We start from the raw sequence: 18,430 nt of genomic DNA, 5'->3' as shown, positions 1-18,430 counted from the left end.
ACACTTAGCTTTCCTTATTTATTTCCTAAATGTAGAGTTTTGGTTAAAAGCCTTTTTAGCTATTCACCTTCCATTATCAGTACAATTTATGCTAACAGAAAATTCCTCCTGTTTGCTTCAGATTAGGAAGCCCCCCTCTGGGAGTCATAAATACACCTTCACTTGTTAAAGCTAATTAAATATTGTTCTGGGAAGTCCTTCAATAATCTCCGATTTAAAACTATTTAAAGTGTCATGTTTACATTTTCTCTTATCTATCATGTCCTTCAGTTAACACCTGGGGGGAGGGGCTCTTAGTGTTTTTGAGGCTAATGCTATCTATCCCTAATGTTTCACAATAATGTGGTAGGTAGGAGGCCAGACTTTGGGTTGGTAATGAGATTACCTTTATGCATTTTGTCCTTGTTCTTGTATCTTGGATTGGTTAAAGCCTTTAGAAAGTGGTGATTAAAATGATAGTGTATTCATAGTTTGTTCACTGTTTTCATTTCCTAATTGTTTGGGCAGGCTCACGTTTCTTGTAACTGACACATACTGTTGGGTAGAATTAACTTAGATCTAGGGTAAAAATATTTGTATGATTCCTATGGCCTTATAAAATGCTATTTGTTAAGGATACATTCATTGCTATTTTGTTCCTACAGCTAGCCCTTTTTCCAGGGCACAATGATGCCAGCAGATATTAAGAGTAAACCAGAGAATATCAGGAAGGAGAAAAGATGGTCTGTTGGCAAGTGTGGCTGTGACAGCAACAAGTGGGAGGATGTTTTTTTGCTGTTTTAAAACATTAAAGTACTTTTCACCTAAAAAGTAGTTTTCTTTGTTGTTGAGCAGAGAAAGGCGTGAACTGTGATACCATGTAAGGCAGTGTAGTATAGCATACACATGGTTGAAATCACTGCTGTATCACTTAATGTGTGACCTAAGCCTCTCTGAGTCTGTTTCCTGGTGTATGCAGTGGGAACACCAGCATTTACCTGAAGGGCTTTTGTAAGAACTATATTAGGTAAAGTTTAGTTGGGTGCTAAACAGAGTGCCAGGCCTCTCAGAGAAAATGTGAGTTTGTTTTCTTTCTGTTTTGGATTTAGGAACTTGTGGTATCGTTATTAGCTGACACTTGTTCTTAGACTATTGGTAATGGACATGTGCAAATGGGGCAGACCGGATAGTGTTGTGACTTTGGTATGGAATGAGAAGGCACAATGTATGTTGAAGTGCTACTTCTAAGAGATCCTACCAACATCAAGGAAGTTACGCTGAAACATATTTAGGGGGTATCCTGGGTTTACCCTTTAAGTCTTTGGTTGCATCTAATAATATTATTTTCCCTGAATTGATATTTAAGGCATTGGAACCTTTAGAACTAGCAGATTAATAGCCCATTAGTATGAAGTTTTGAGTTTCAGTGAGAGATTATGATCTCTTTCTTAATGCTTATGACTAAATACATGTAGGAAAAGCGCCTTCAGAAGCTTTTCAAATAGCATCAGCAACTGTACTGTTTCGAAGTGTTAAGTAGGAATTGTGAATGGAAAGGCATTTAATTATATTTACTTGGTCATAATATTTATAACTGAGATAACTGTTTAGTCCTATTTCATTTCACATAGGTCTCTGATTTTATTATCATAAGTTAGGTAGAGATGAATAGCATGAATTCTGGAATCAGGCTGCCTGGGGATGAATATCAATTCAACTACTTGCTAACCTTTGATAAGTCACTTAGTCTGTTTCCTCAGCTATACAGTAAGGGCAGTAAAACCCCACAGGGTTGTGGTGAGGATTAAATGAAATAACACTTGTAAAGTTCTTAGCACAGAGGCCTGGCCCATGCTTTTGGTCTGGTTGCCACTGCTGCAACTCACAAAAAGCTTGAACCTCACAAAAAGCTTTTGGGAGATTGACACTTTCAATATCTAACATTTATTGCACAAAGCACTGTACAATGTGAAAAATTGAGAAAGATCTCAATGAGATGCACTTAAAAATGCTATGTAAAGAAGTTTAACCCCAGTATTGTCATCAAAGCGTGTTTTTAAGCATCAAATAATAGCTGTGATAATAACCATATGCTTAATTTTAACCTATTAATTCGATCATTTCCTTATTCCCAGTCCCAGTTCCCTGTTATGTCTATTTTCTGGAATCAGTTTTTTTGTAAATAAATTCATCTAAGAGCATGTTATCTACAGGTAAGGTGTTTGGCTTTAGCCAGTGGAATAAAGTCTAACTTTATTAGAACTTCTCAGGTGTTTAATTAGAATGAATTTGTTGGTCCAGTGGTTAGTTTATCAAGGGAAATATGACCAGTGATAGGCCTGAAGAAGCTTTCAGAGTACGTACACATTTTGATAAGATGAATAGGGAATCAATTCTTGGATGTTCTTCCAGGCTTTTCTGTTTACTGATAATCCATTGCTGTCAAGGAGTTATATTTTATTCTTTGGTCTATTAATTAGTTCAACAAATAGTTTTTGAGTGCATAGTTTATAATGCAGAAGCAATGAAAACAGAGATGATGAATTGGGTATAAACAATGCTCTCAAGCTTGCATTTTAGGAACATTTGCTTATTGTTTGTAACAGTGCATGGTTCTTTTAAAAAATCTTCTCTGCTTTATGATACTTTAATTGATACTTGATTTTTCTATGGTTTACAGTACTTACTATAGCAAATAATTCTCTTGCTTATGAGCTTTAGTGGGAGAGAGAAGGATCATAGAGATGGCCTTGGAGGACATTGCAATGATAAATTATAGAGATTGTGTCATAAGGATAAAGTAACATGGATATTTATAGATGCACGTTATTTTTCCCACTTGTTCTTTAGTCTGCTAATTGATATCTATCAAAGATTGGCAGATTTAGAATTATGCCCAGGTTTGTCACTTCTGCTTGAAAATAACCTATGGGGGGGGGGGTCACGCCTGGGTGGCTCAGTTGGTTAAGCATCCAACTTTGGCTCAGGTCATGATCTCATGGTTTGTGAGTTCAAGCCCCGCATCAGGCTCTGTGCTGACAGCTCAGAGCCTGGAGCCTGCTTCAGATTGTGTCTCCTTCTCTCTCTGCCCCTCCCCTACTTGTGCTCGGTCTCTCTCCCTCTCTCTCAAAAATAAATAAACATTAAAAAAGTGAAGTAACCTAGTGAGGTCTAACTAATGACCACCAGTCTTATGAGACATTATCACAGCAGAAAGTTGTCTTCGTCTTCTGTATTGTTTGAAGGATCATCATTAACTTGACTTATGCCAACGTGTTTTTGATGACTAAGAGTTCCTAAAAAGAGCAGTAGCCCTCAGTTATGTGTCCTGGCGACCACAAGTTGTGTACTCATTCACTGATTATCGATAGCTTTCATTGTACAGTTGGAATCATTTAGATCAGGGAAACTTTATTGACCAGTAAAGCTTGAAACATGGATGGATGTTGCTTTCTGAATTACAAGTTAAAAAGTGCAGGGGCGCCTGGGTGGCGCAGTCGGTTAAAGCGTCCGACTTCAGCCAGGTCACGATCTCGCGGTCCGGGAGTTCGAGCCCCGCGTCGGGCTCTGGGCTGATGGCTCAGAGCCTGGAGCCTGTTTCCGATTCTGTGTCTCCCTCTCTCTCTGCCCCTCCCCTGTTCATGCTCTGTCTCTCTCTGTCCCAAAAATAAATAAAAAAAAACGTTGAAAAAAAAATTTAAAAAAAAAAAGTGCATTTATCTTCTTATGCATTGAGACAGATGAAGAGCGCTTCCATTGTTAATAAACAGCACTTAATTTTAATCTTTTTTTTCTTATGGTTTCTCATGGTTCTCATGCTTTTCTTACTGTTTTAGTCTGAATTTAGATACCCAGGAGTAGAATTAAAACCTTTTAAGGTTAAAGGAACTAAAATCCTAATTTAAATGAAGATTATGTAGGTTAAGAAGGAATTGATTCTGTTTTCAATTTTTGGTACCCCACATAAGTATTGTCTCTTAGAGATAAAGAACTGAATGTTAATCTGTTAGGATTAACCCTTAGATTATTGTGAGAATGTGAAATTACATTTCTTTTTTATTGGATTTTTTTTCTTTAAAATTTTGATTTTAATTTATAAGGGTTAGGTTACTATTTGCCCCTGTGGGTATATAGGCTGATTTTAGGCGATCTTTGAATAAATATTTACATTTTAATGGTACATTTATTTTTATATATGGAAAAGTTAACCAGCATGTATAAAACATTTTTAACGAATTTATTGCTTAAAGTGAGGTTAAATTTTAAAAAGTCAATTTAAAGAAAAATAATGGTGAATGTGTTACATGGATATGGCAAAAATCAAAAGGTGATCAAGAGGGACTGAAGCTTGAGAAATATTGCATTAGGTAGTCTTTTTTGTATCTTCTTTCTTCCTCATTGAATCAGAGAGAAGGAAAGATCTTCATTTTATGGAAAAGGAAGTGGGGAAGTAGAAAGAGGACTTGCCCAGAACTGCCTTGTTAGTCTTGGGCAGTCAGCATGCCAAGTAGGGCTCATTGCTCCCAGGCATGTGCTATTTCTAAGTTGCCTTTTTATATTTTTCTTTCCATTTTCTTCTTATAGGGTAGTTCACCTTTTCTGGATCTCTTCTAAAAATTGAAAACTGAAAAATTAGTAATTTCTGAGCACATGTGCAACCCTTGTTGCTCCTCTTAGGTGATAAATTTTATTTCTGTGTTTTGCTGTAAATAAAGTTAACTTGTTCCATACAGGCATCTTATGTTTATTCATTAAAAATATTTAATGTCGGGGCGCCTGGGTGGCGCAGTCGGTTAAGCGTCCGACTTCAGCCAGGTCACGATCTCGCGTCCGTGAGTTCGAGCCCCGCGTCAGGCTCTGGGCTGATGGCTCAGAGCCTGGAGCCTGTTTCCGATTCTGTGTCTCCCTCTCTCTCTGCCCCTCCCCCGTTCATGCTCTGTCTCTCTCTGTCCCAAAAATAAATAAACGTTGAAAAAAAAAAAATTTAAAAAAAAAATATTTAATGTGAACGTACTATATATGCCTCGTTAATCTTAATAACTACAGAATAATTTTTTTTAACCTTCATTTGGCTTATAATGTGTGCCAGGCCCTCTGTTAAGCACTTTATATGTCTTATTTTAAGCCACTTGGAAAATAGCCAGTGTTTCCTATAGCCTAGAAAAGACACAGGCATTTGAAGGTTTTGTATTAATCATCATAACTAAGTGTTAAAGAATCAAAAAGGGACATTGATAAATGACTGCAGAGTGTTCTGTAATGCAGAGAACAGGTAGGGCATTAGTGGAAAAATAGATACTAGAATTCATTATTTCTGGTTAAAATGAAGTGAAATAGAATTCTAAGGATGAAAAAGATTTTTATTACGTTGGCCTATTACCTTGGTCTTTGTAGAAAATTTGGTTCCAATAGCTGCTTCCCAAGTTTTTGTTCTTTTCATCGTTAATACTTATTAGTCACCACTGCCAATGTAAGCTTCCTAAAACTTAACCCTCATTATCCCACATCTGCTGCTGATCCCTCAAAAATCTGCAGTGCTCCCCAGTGTCCACCAAATTAAATAGGATATCTCACCTGACATTCAACTGAGACTGCTGTTCATAAAGATACATGTTTAACAATAAGTAGCTAATTTTTGAGCATGTCATTCATTTATCAAATATTATTTGGGGGTGTTTCATATGTCAGGCACATTTATATACATGACCACATCTAATACTTAAAAGAATCTTTCCTAAGGTAGGGTTAGTGCTGTTATCCTTATTTTACATATGAAGAAATGGGCTTAGAGAAGTTAAGTAACCATGAAGGTTCCTATAGTTTGTGGTGGAGCTGGATTTCTAGCCTGAGTCTGCTGGAACGCTGGGACGTACTAACTGCCCTGAAATTTTTAGAATGTTTTGTACATTTTAAAAGGATCTGACTTCCCCAACATTTTCTTCTCTTGGTGCTGTCATTCCGATACTTTGCTAACTGCTTTCTTCCCCCTTTCTGTGTAAATGAAGGGAGGGGAGTATAGCTGTGGGGATGGATCAGTGGGCTTTGAGCCAATAAGCACAGTTCTGGTCACAGCTACAGTACTCACCCCTTAAGCAGATCTCTCTTGGTGCTGGAAATCACTTCACCTGGATTTTGGTCTTGGCAGTCATCTAAAATCTTCTTCCTCACACTTTGCGTGTTCTATGCTTGCTTACATAAACCATGTAACTTCACACTGGGTTAAACTCCCCTGCTTTAGTGAGGTAGAATTAGGAGTGGGTATACTCTGGTTACCAGTTTGGTTCCTCTTCTGCATAAGACCAACTAAAGGTACAGACAACATACATGTCTTTACTGAGCCTGTAATTTGAGTTTGATGTCTGCAGAAAGCATGTGGATTGGGTACATTTGCCTGATTTCAGCCAAAAGAAATAGGTGTCTCCTCACTAGGGAATAGATGAATAATGATAAAGTGCTTTTTGGAAGAAGGTTTAAACAACGTAACATGGGCTTAATTGCCCAGAGAGCACTGGTAAGTCATTTGGAAGTGCTTTTCCACAGACACATAATATCATAAAGGGAGATATGACTCCTAGAACAGATAATAAGCCTGTTTAATCCTAAATGAACTTGAATTATAGTGTTCTTGCAAGTAAAGTTGAATCTGTCACCAGCAACTTCATTCTGCTTCTGTGAAAAAGAAGGCATTTCATTTCCAAGGTTATTCATGGGTTAGGTGAACAAGGAGGGTTAGATTCCACTTGCTGCCACATCAGTTATCCTAAGTCAGGGATTTAGGGAAAGACTTGACAACAGCAGTTTGTCACTTTAGTTATCTGCTCTTCCCATGCCTTCAGGGTCACATTTTCATTGCCACCTTACTCATTCATTGTACTTTGCAGTATTGATATCCAAGATTCTATCACCTACCTCTCAGGATACAGAGTTGATATGCATTGGAGGTCAAGTCCATGTACTCTAAGTATTATTTTCTTATGGCCAATTTTTAAAATAAAGGTTATATTCCGGAGGACTGGGGCATGTAGGAATCAATGAGAAAATGGCATCTGAGGAAATTGACAGGGTTGTAACAAATCCTAGTAGCAGAGATGTTGGTGGAAAGACTGATTCCCATCTTCCCTTTTGCCTCTACTTGGTTCCTACCCCTTGATACAGTGAGGTAAGATTACCTTATATGGTTGATAAGGTAACTCTGTAGGTGCCCTGCCTACCTGGCTGCCTGCTGGGGTCCTTTATAACTAAGGTGACCACATATCCTGGTTTACTTGGGACCATCCCAATGTCCCCATTGTCCCAGTACGATTATGAGCCCTCCTTTCATTCCTAAAAATGTCCTAGTTTGAATGATAAGTTATATGGCCACCTACTCATAATCATAAATTGTTGTGTACTCAAGTAAAACCAAAGCCCTACTCTCTTAGCTTTTCCCATTTACCATTGAATGCCTCTGGTGAGAACACCTCCAAGCCTCTATTCTGTCAGGTCTTTCAGGTGCCACTTTTAGGGTACTGGATTGAGCCTGAGAGGCAGAGTGGTTGATAGTCATTTATCCCCTCCTTGTCTTCTTATTAGAAGTGGGTGGGGGCAAGCTAACATTAAGAACATGCTATGTCCAGAGGCTAGTAAGTTATCCCTTCCTTACTATGTACCTCCTCTTAGAGTTCTTTTTCTGCTGTTCACTTGTATATTCTTCAAAGCCCCCTTTTAAAAAAGTCTTCCTATGGGTTGTTTTTTGCAGTTGATTTTGAGCAAAGGTGTTCTGAGGAATGATTCCCTGCTGAGTCGAGATTTTTTTTTTCCACTTTATCCAAAAGTGGGTGTGATACTGATATTAAACAATTAAACAGGCTTAGTTTTATGGAGTATCTGTCTAGCACCAGAATACATCTGGAGTAAAAGTTGGCCCCTCAAGTGTATAGATTGGCCCTGAGAAAAGTTTTCAGGAATTGTAGTTTGTCAGGTATATGGCCAGTTGGCTCTAGAATGTCTTTCATGTTGTGAAATGACCTCAATAGAGAAGTTTAAAAGATCTGGGTTAGAGTCCAGATTTCACCATTGTCACTGTGATCTTATGCTACTAATATATTATCTCTGTAGAATCATAGAATTTTATTGCTGGAAAAGACTAATGGTTATCTAAACGAAGCCGTCAATTTTACATATAGGGACACAGAGGAGCAAAGAGGTGAAGTGATTTGCCCAGTAGTTTACAACTAGTAAGTAGTACAGTCAGGATTAAAATCTGAATCTGGGTCTTCTGATCTGGTCTCTCAGTAGGAAAAGTCATGAGGTTCTGCATTTATGAAGGACTTTACTCAAGTAAAGTGTTAAACTGTTTAAGTGGCTTCTTCTGCCACTACATTCCATCTGCAGTTTCATTGTCCCTGAACATGGTTGGCCTGATTAAGTTGGAGTGCTCATTATTTTCAAGATGAGTCAGTAGAAATTTTCCAGGTTGGAGGCAGACTGTCACTCTGGCTGAATCTCCAGTTTTAATTCTTTTTTTTTTTTAATGTTTTATTTATTTATTTTTGAGAGAACACAAGCAGAGAAGGGGGTGGGGGGGGCGGGGAACATGGTCCCAAGGGGGCTCTGTGCTGACAGCCTCCAGCCCAATGCAGTGCTGAAACTCATGAACCATGATATCATGACTTGAGCCGAAGTCCAACCCTCAACCAACTGAGCCACCCAAGCGCCCCTCTCCAGTTTTAATTCTTAGCCTGCCCATACTTTCTTACTTTGGAAAGTCTATTTCCTTCCAAGAACATTACTCAGGAGGAGGAATTTTCTGCAAATTCAGGTGCCTGTCAAAATCTTGTTACACAACTTCTCTCATTCTGAATTTCCATTCAAGTCTTATATCTAAATTTCAGTTGTATCTTTTGTGTTATTGCGTAAAGCAAGTACTAATTGGAGCCTCTGAGGATTGTTGTTTTTCTTTCTTTTTTTTTAATAGGTGTCTGACCCATGTTTGATGGTTTATTGCAGATATCACTAGCTGCCATAGATGGCTGAAGCATGTGTTTTTGCCTTAGACATACTGGCAAGAAGTAACTGAAATTTGCATATTTGGCAACCAGTTTCAAGCAGCCCTTGAGTCTCAGGGTTGATATCTGTTTATACCTGCTTGTGGGTGGGGATTGTGTGCCTTCCTAAAAGGACTAAAAAGCATTGCACCTGCATTGGTTCAACCTTTTTAGAATTGCCCAAAGAAGAGAAAAGACAGCTTTATTATGTTGATAATGTTGCTTGTGCAGGGAGTTTTGCAAAAGCCAAGCAGGCAGTGTTATTATTTAAAAAAACTAAAAAATCATAAACTACTCAGAATAAACGAGTGTGACACCATCTGGAGAGCATATTGTCCAGGTTAGTTCTGTATGGCAGAAGTGAGATTGGACATGATCTGTGGTCTGAGAGTACTTCACAGTGCATCATACTCATTTAATAGCTTCCTTGTAAAACCTTACTGTTGTTGAGACCCAGGAATCTGTTCTTAGTGTTCTCCTAGCTATTTGAGGAGCTTTTTATTCTTTGACATTTCACTAATTCCATACTTTACTATTGGGAACTTCCTGTTGAATCATGCAAGTCAACAGAATAGGGCACTTAGAAGACAGGCTGCCCGCTTATTCACAGGTTTGTAAAATATCATATATTAATTATAGGAAATTCAGAAAATAAAGAGATACTTAAAGGAAGTATACCACCTACCGAGGATGACCATTTTTGACACATGGGACATATTTTAGCCTTTTTTGTATGAATACATACAAATTTATTTTAATTTTTTTATTTTAATGTTTTTTATTTTTGAGAGAGAGACAGAGAGCAAGCAGGGGAGGGGCAGAGAGAGAGGGAGACACAGAATCAGAAGCAGAAGCAGGCTCCAGGCTCTGAGCTGCCAGCACAGAGCCCGATGCAGGGCTTGAACTCACAGAACACGAGATCATGACCTGAGCTGAAATCGGCTGCTTAACCGACTGAGCCACCCAGGCGCTCCTGCATACGTACATATTTAAAAAATAAAATTGGGGGGCACCTGGGTGGCTCAGTGGGTTAAGCGGCCAACTTCAGCTCAGGTCATGATCTCGCGGTCCGTGAATTCGAGCCCCGCGTCGGGCTCTGTGCTGACAGCTCAGAGCCTGGAGCCTGTTTCAGATTCTGTGTCTCCTCTTTCTGACCCTCCCCTGTTCATGCTCTGTCTCTCCCTGTCTCAAAAATAAATAAAACGTTAAAAAAAAATTTTTTTTTTAAACAAAAAAATAAAATTGGAATTAGGTCATCTCTGTTGTTTTGTAACTTTTTTCTTAATATTAACATGTTTGTGTATGTCATTGAATATTCAAAAGCAGGGTTTTTCAATCTCAGCAGTATTGACATTTTGGGCTGGGTAGTTCTTTGTGATGGGGGCTGTCCTGTGCATTGTAGCTGTTTAGCAGCGTCCATAGCCTCTAGCCACTATATGCTAGTAGCAGCTCCCCAGTTATGATGACCAAAAATTTCTCCAGGCATTGCCAAATGTCCCAGGTGGAGGATCACCCTGGTTGAGAACCACTGTCTAAATGAAAAATTCTTAGACCCTTTGATCTCAGGACCTCTTTATGTTCTTAAAAATCATTGAAGACCTCAAAGAACTTCAGTTTATGTAGGCCATTTTTACCAATTTTTATTACATTAGAATTTAAAGCTGGTGACGTTTAAAAACTCATTTCTTTGAGAATGGAAATAATAAACCTTATATTAACAATAATATTTCAATGAAAGATAATTATTTTCCAAAATAGAAGAGTAGCATTATTACCTCTTTCTGACTCTTAAAATGTTTCCAACTCTTTAATGTCATAATAGACATTATGAGGGTATTCATAGTTAATCTGCTATGAAATGCTGGTTTAGCTGACATATATGAAGAAAATTCAGCCTTACACAGATATGTAATTAGAAAAGGGGAAAGTATTTTAATGCCTTATCAGATAACAATATATTCTTCTTTGAGACTGTATCAAAACTTGACAAGTGGAAGTTTTTTGTTTTTTTTTTTTTAATGTTTATTCATTTTTGAGAGAGAGAGAGAGTGAGAGTGCATGTATGCTAGGAGAGGGGTAGGGGGAGACAGAATCCCAAGCAGGCTCTGCACTGACAGCAGAGAGCCCAACATGGGGCTCGAACTCACAAACCAGGAAATCAGGACCTGAGCCGAAATTGGATACTTAACTGACTGAGCCACCCAGGCGCCCTGACAAGTGGAAGTTTCTTAAAGATTAGTTGCAGTGTAGAATCTGAAATCATGTCAGAGAGCTTTTCATAGTCTGTACATTAAAATCCATTAGTCTGTCTTTAAGGCCTTCCTGTGGCTTTTCTTGAAAAATTGGAAGATTGGGCAACCTTGAGCCTCCGTTTCTCTATGGCAGTAACTGGGTGGAGCTGAGTAGTGTCTTGTTCTTTAAAAAAGGGTTGGGGCGCCTGGGTGGCGCAGTCAGTTAAGCGTCCGACTTCAGCCAGGTCACGATCTCGAGGTCTGTGAGTTCGAGCCCCGCGTCAGGCTCTGGGCTGATGGCTCAGAGCCTGGAGCCTGTTTCCGATTCTGTGTCTCCCTCTCTCTCTGCCCCTCCCCCGTTCATGCTCTGTCTCTCTCTGTCCCAAAAGTAAATAAAAAAAAAAAAAAGTTGAAAAAAAAATTAAAAAAAAATAAAAAATAAAAAAGGGTTGTAGGTCTCCAGTCTGCCTTTTATTCTGGCAGTTTCATTCATGTGCTTTGCTGCTTGGCCCCTGTTATATTTGAGAAGCTGAATTGTGTCATGGTAAGGAGCTCCGTCTCTGGAGCCAGATTACCTGGATTCAGCTCCCAGCTCCTACTCTTGATTGCTGTGTAACTTCAGGTTATGTAGCTTTTCTGCAGTGTTATCTGGATAACAAGGACAACAATACACCTACTTCATAAGATTGTTAAAAGGATTAGGAGAGCCCTACACATTGGTTTTTTTTTTTTTTTTAATTTTTCTTTTTTTTTTCAACGTTTATTTATTTTTGGGACAGAGAGAGACAGAGCATGAACGGGGGAGGGGCAGAGAGAGAGGGAGACACAGAATCGGAAACAGGCTCCAGGCTCTGAGCCATCAGCCCAGAGCCTGACGCGGGGCTCAAACTCACGGACCGCGAGATCGTGACCTGGCTGAAGTCGGACGCTTAACCGACTGCGCCACCCAGGCGCCCCTACACATTGGTTTTTAACATCATGCATCAATCATTTGGGAAAATATTGGTTCACTGAGTTATGCAGATTTTCCAAATCTTGACGCATTTTAGTATACATTTTAAGAAATCGTATTTGTTAATATTACCACCAACCTCATCAGAAAAGTCCTTTAAGTATTGAGAAGTAGTCAAGCTCACCGTGGTGAATACAAGTTTTTGTTTTTTAAATATGGGATGGTTCACGAATTTGCCTGTCATCCTTGCACAGGGGCCATGCTAATCTTCTCTGTATTGTTCCAGTTTTAGTGTATGTGCTGCTGAAGCGAGCACTGATTACAAGTTTTCCAAAAATCTTGTTTTCACTTGAGAGCTTGAACTTTATCATTGGCTACAAATACTGCCAGTTGTTTTCCTTGAAATGACAAACTCATCGTGTTCATTTTTGAGAAAATATGTGCCACATACCCAACTCTGAATAGCCAGAGTTTGTCAGTTGTTTCTTAAGTATATGGTGTTTAATGAAAAAAGCAGCCCGTTCAGCTCACAATGCAAACTGTCACATACATACTTTTCCACAAAATAATCATTGTTCTTTGGTGTGGAGTGGAAGTGTTTTGTGTGTGCTTTCCATTTCATCATACATAGTATTAAGATGTATACTCTGGTTGAAATTTGGTAACATTATTTTCACAGCTTTGGGCCACCTGGGTGGCTCAGTCGGTTAAGTGTCTGACTCTTGAGCTCGGCTCAGGTCATGATCTCACAGTTCGTGGGGTCAAGCCTCACATTAGGCTTTGCGCTGACAGTGCAGAACCTGCTTGGGATTCTGTCTCTTCTCTCTCTCTGCTTCTCCGCCGGCTCGTGCACTGTCTCTTTCAAAATAAATAAACTTAAAAAATTATTTTCAGAGCTTTATCAAGGACATTCCTAAATGAAATTGACATTGGTCTTTTTTACTGCAAGTCTGTGGCAGTTAAGGATACACTGATGACTAGTAGTTTGCTGTACTGCCTTGATTATCACTGAGGCACCAGTAATTTTACAAAACACCATGCTTTTGCACATCACCATGAAGTACAATGTCAATACAGTGAAAAAGGCAAATAACATTTGACTGTTATTGTGAAAATAGTTTTGACTTTGTAGACTTCCTGGAATTCATGGAACACATTCATTCTATTTTTTTGCTTTTATTGCAATTCTTATAGTGCAACCTTTGAGATATTTTGTTTTTTTAAATTTTTTTTCTTAGAATAAAATCTTAGAAATGAGATTCTAGGTTAAAGGGTATGAACTTTTTTATACTTATAAAATAGATTTAATATATATTTGCCCTCCAAGATGGTTAAACTAACTTATTCATACTTGTACCAGTTTATCATGAGACTGCATCATGGCTGTTGCTGGGCATCATTTAATTTTTGCCAATTAACTCAGTATGTGAAAAATACTATCATTTTAAAAACTTATTACTACTTCAGTTCACATATAACTGGCCTTGGTTATTAGTGAGGCTGAATATTTTTATCTTAAGTTTGGGCCATTTTGTAGTCTTTCTGTAGGCTGATTACAGCGCAACTGATTAGGTTGCAACTTTCTTTGCTAATATAGCCACATTCTCCTAATACCTTTTGAGATTAATCTCTAGTTACCCTGTTTGCATTTGGGTTTGTTTCAAATCTCAGCCTCAGATTTAGTGCCCCTCTCATGGAGGCAGATAGTAAAGGTATCTGATAATTATTTTCTAAATTTCAGAAGTTTGAACCCTTTTTGACTTTTGTCATAATTTAGGGGGTATCACCTGTGCTATTACTTAACTTTTTTTTTAGTTGACTCTTAACACTTGAAACTATATTACTATAATGTCTATCAAATCATAGGATTTATGTGCTATTTTTTCCTAGTAAACATTAATATACATACTTGTTAAAATCATTTTCTACTGTCTGAAGTTATTCAGTGGCCTCTGCTTGCCACACTTTAGGAAGAGCAGGAATTTTGGAATCAGACATCTCAATTTGAATCCCACTACACCTCTAACCGGCGGTGTGTTCAGTGATAGGTGAGTTTGCCTCTTTGTGCCTCAGTTTCTTTCCTGGCAAATTGGAGATGTTGGAGAATATGATCTCTTAGGTGTCATCCAACTCAATTCTGTGATTCTGGTGTAAAATATTTGTAGATTCCTCTCTCTGTTTCAGCTCAGACATTAGAGGCATTGTCTAGGGATTAGTGTGCTAGTTTAGGATTTTAAAACCTTAGCTCTATTAAACTCTACTGCTGCTGGTCACTTGATTTTACAGAAACCATTTAATGGGATCCTAGCTGTCTAGTTAGGGTGTTACTGCTACTGTAATTCCTGCTCCCTGTTCAATGTGAAGTGCTTCATTCAAAGCTTCCATCATTGAGGCAAGTCAATGCCTCACTTTTCACATCTTTGAAATGGGGATAATGTTTCTGCCCTACTTACCTAATTGGAGATGTAGAAAAATGAGGTAATATGCAGATCAGTGGGCTCAGCTTTCAGGACAAGAGTACTAGGTAAGGGCAGGGTATCAGCAGAAGTTAATACCAACAGATGTTATCCCCCGCTGTGACTACTTCTATAGTGAAGAGCGACACTCCTTATCTCTCCATACTCACTGCACCTGCCATTTGATTTTTTTTTTTATATATATGAAATTTATTGACAAATTGGTTTCCATACAACACCCAGTGCTCATCCCAAAAGGTGCCCTCCTCAATACCCATCACCCACCCTCCCCTCCCTCCCACCCCCCGTCAACCCTCAGTTTGTTCTCAGTTTTTAACAGTCTCTTATGCTTTGGCTCTCTCCCACTCTAACCTCTTTTTTTTTTTTTTTTCCTTCCCCTCCCCCATGGGTTCCTGTTAAGTTTCTCAGGATCCACATAAGAGTGAAACCATATGGTATCTGTCTTTCTCTGTATGGCTTATTTCACTTAGCATCACACTCTCCAGTTTCATCCACGTTGCTACAAAAGGCCATATTTCATTTTTTCTCATTGCCACGTAGTATTCCATTGTGTATATAAACCACAATTTCTTTATCCATTCATCAGTTGATGGACATTTAGGCTCTTTCCATAATTTGGCTATTGTTGAGAGTGCTGCTATGAACATTGGGGTACAAGTGCCCCTATGCATCAGTACTCCTGTATCCCTTGGGTAAATTCCTAGCAGTGCTATTGCTGGGTCATAGGGTAGGTCTATTTTTAATTTTCTGAGGAACCTCCACACTGCTTTCCAGAGCGGCTGCACCAATTTGCATTCCCACCAACAGTGCAAGAGGGTTCCCATTTCTCCACATCCTCTCCAGCATCTATAGTCTCCTGATTTGTTCATTTTGGCCACTCTGACTGGCGTGAGGTGATATCTGAGTGTGGTTTTGATTTGTATTTCCCTGATAAGGAGCGACGCTGAACATCTTTTCATGTGCCTGTTGGCCATCTGGATGTCTTTAGAGAAGTGTCTATTCATGTTTTCTGCCCATTTCTTCACTGGGTTATTTGTTTTTCGGGTGTGGAGTTTGGTGAGCTCTTTATAGATTTTAGATACTAGCCCTTTGTCCGATATGTCATTTGCAAATATCTTTTCCCATTCCGTTGGTTGCCTTTTAGTTTTGTTGGTTGTTTCCTTTGCTGTGCAGAAGCTTTTTATCTTCATAAGGTCCCAGTAATTCACTTTTGCTTTTAATTCCCTTGCCTTTGGGGATGTGTCGAGTAAGAGATTGCTACGGCTGAGGTCAGAGAGGTCTTTTCCTGCTTTCTCCTCTAAGGTTTTGATGGTTTCCTGTCTCACATTTAGGTCCTTTATCCATTTTGAGTTTATTTTTGTAAATGGTGTGAGAAAGTGGTCCAGTTTCAACCTTCTGCATGTTGCTGTCCAGTTCTCCCAGCACCATTTGTTAAAGAGGCTGTCTTTTTTCCATTGGATGTTCTTTCCTGCTTTGTCAAAGATGAGTTGGCCGTACGTTTGTGGGTCTAGTTCTGGGGTTTCTATTCTATTCCATTGGTCTGTGTGTCTGTTTTTGTGCCACCATTTGATTTTTTTTATCCCTGATTTTGGAAGTGCCACTGGACCCCAGTTTTGTGACCTTGGGCAAATCACCCAATCTTAACTTATCCCTGGGCTAGATTAAGCCTGCACTGAGGCCTGCAATTCAGCCTACAAAATCAGGTTGCTTGCTTTTGTTGAAAAATTGGAAGATCAGGCAACCTTGAGCTTACTTACATTTCTGTATGGCAATAGCTGGCTGGAGCTGAGTAGTGTCTTGGTTTTTATTTTATTTTATTAAAAAAATTTTTTTAATGTTTATTTATTTTTAACAGAGAGAGACAGACAGAGCATCAGTGGGGGAAGGGGGAGAGACAGAGCATGAGTGGGGGAAGGGGGAGAGAGAGAGGGAGACACAGAATCTGAAGCAGGCTCCAGGCTCCGAGCTGTCAGCACAGAGCCGGACGCAGGGCTCGAGCTCACGGACCGTGAGATCGTGACCTGAGCTGAAGTCGGACGCTTAACCGACTGAGCCACCCAGGCGCCCCGTGTCTTGTTCTTTTAAAAGGATTGTATATTCTCCAGTCTGCCCTTTATTCTGGCAGGTTTTATTCATGTGCTTTGCTGCCTGGCCCCTGTTGTATTTGAGAGGCTGAATTGTATCATGATTAGGGGCTCCGTCTCTGGAGCCAGATTACCTGGATTCAGCTCCCAGCTCCTACTCTTGATTGCTGTGTAACTTCAGGTTATGTAGCTTTTCTGCAGTGTTATCTGGATAATAAGGACAACAATACCTATTTTATAGGGCTGTTAAGAGCATTAGAAGAGATACTACAAACATGTAAAACTCTTAGGGTAGTCCCTGGCCTGGAGCAAATTTAGCTGAAGTTAGCTATTGTTGGAGTTTAAGCAGTATATAATGGGCTAACATTTCTGTAGCTCATACTGTGTATCAGGCAATCATCCAAGCCTTCCACATAACTCTATCTCATTAATCCTACCATAATATTATAAAACAGGTGGAGTTATTTTCTCAGTTTTGCAGACGAGAGGATACAGTTGAGAGAGGTTAAGTACCCTGCCTGGAGGCACACAGCTAGTAAGTGGTAGCAACATTGAGAGTTGAACCTATGCACTTGTATTCTAAGGCTGTGGTCTTGAATGTTGTGCTGCCTCATGCTACATCTACCTTTAAAATAGGTCTAATTATACAAGTGGCAAGCACGGGTAAATGGTGATTATTGCTTTTAATGTTTTTGTAAGTGATTTGAGGAGGGTATGGATATCAGTATCCCGAATTTGTATATGACATTCATATATAAATGCTCTTCAGGTAAATGAAATGCCAAACCAATAAGGCTAAACTGCAGGCAACTCTTTTTGTCTGGGTGGAGTGAGTGAGCAGAGGAGTGATAATTGACTTTCCTCAAAGTAGGTAAATATAAACTAGTACATGAAGGAAAATAACAGACTGCTTGATGTGCTTCAAGATATTCAGTAAGGACCTGAGAGTCACGTTAGTGTCTTATTTGAAGGTCAAAAAGGTCAGCAAACATGTCAAACCCATTAGCATAGCTCTTACTTAAAAACAAAATAAAAGAAAACAAAACAGAAAATAACAGGTGTTGGTGAGGGTGTAGAAAAGTTGGAAGTCTTGCACATTGCTAGTGGGAATGTAAAATGGTACAGCCACTGTGGAAAACAGTATGGTAGCTTCTCAGAAAAGTAAACATGGAATTGACATATGATCCAGGAATTTCATTTATGGGTGTAGACCCCAAAGAATTGAAAGCAGGAAATTGAACAGATATTTGTACACTCATGTTCATAATAGCATTATTCACTAGAGCCAAAGGGTGGGAGCAAGCTATCACCCATATGTGGTGTATACATAAAATAGAACATTATTCAGCCTGAAAAAGGAAATTCTGACACATGCCACAGTATGGTGAACCTTGAAGACATTACGATGAAATAAGCCAGTCATAAACGGACAACTTTTGTATGAGTCCATTTATATGAGGTACCTAGAATAGTTGAATTCATAGAGACAGAAGTCATGTCTCTAGAGTTAGAATCGTGGTTGCCAGCAGGGAGGAGGGAGGCTGGAATGGAGAATTATTATTTAGTGGGTACAGAGTTTCAGTTTGGGAAGATGAAAAAGTTCTGGAGATGGGTGGTGGTGATGGTTGCCCAATAATGTAAAAATGTGAATGTATTTAATGGCACAGAACTCTACACTTAA

At 39.1% G+C, this 18,430-nt stretch overlaps 1 protein-coding gene and 1 non-coding gene across 5 annotated transcripts in view; one reads left to right on the top strand and one right to left on the bottom strand.

Moving 5' to 3' along the window:
• Nucleotides 1-18,430, top strand: part of DCAF5 (DDB1 and CUL4 associated factor 5) — a 108,730-nt gene that overhangs the window by 2,572 nt on the left and 87,728 nt on the right. The gene's annotated exons all lie outside the window — the stretch shown is intronic.
• On the bottom strand, nt 12,398-12,504 carry LOC115517327. The gene has a single exon (XR_003969791.1). It is a non-coding gene; the product is annotated as a U6 spliceosomal RNA (small nuclear RNA).

Source organism: Lynx canadensis, chromosome B3, assembly GCF_007474595.2.
Source record: "Lynx canadensis isolate LIC74 chromosome B3, mLynCan4.pri.v2, whole genome shotgun sequence".
NCBI classification, from domain to species: Eukaryota; Metazoa; Chordata; class Mammalia; order Carnivora; family Felidae; genus Lynx; species Lynx canadensis.
Note: the sequence above shows the minus strand (reverse complement) of the source record. Positions and strands in the feature narration are given on the sequence as shown.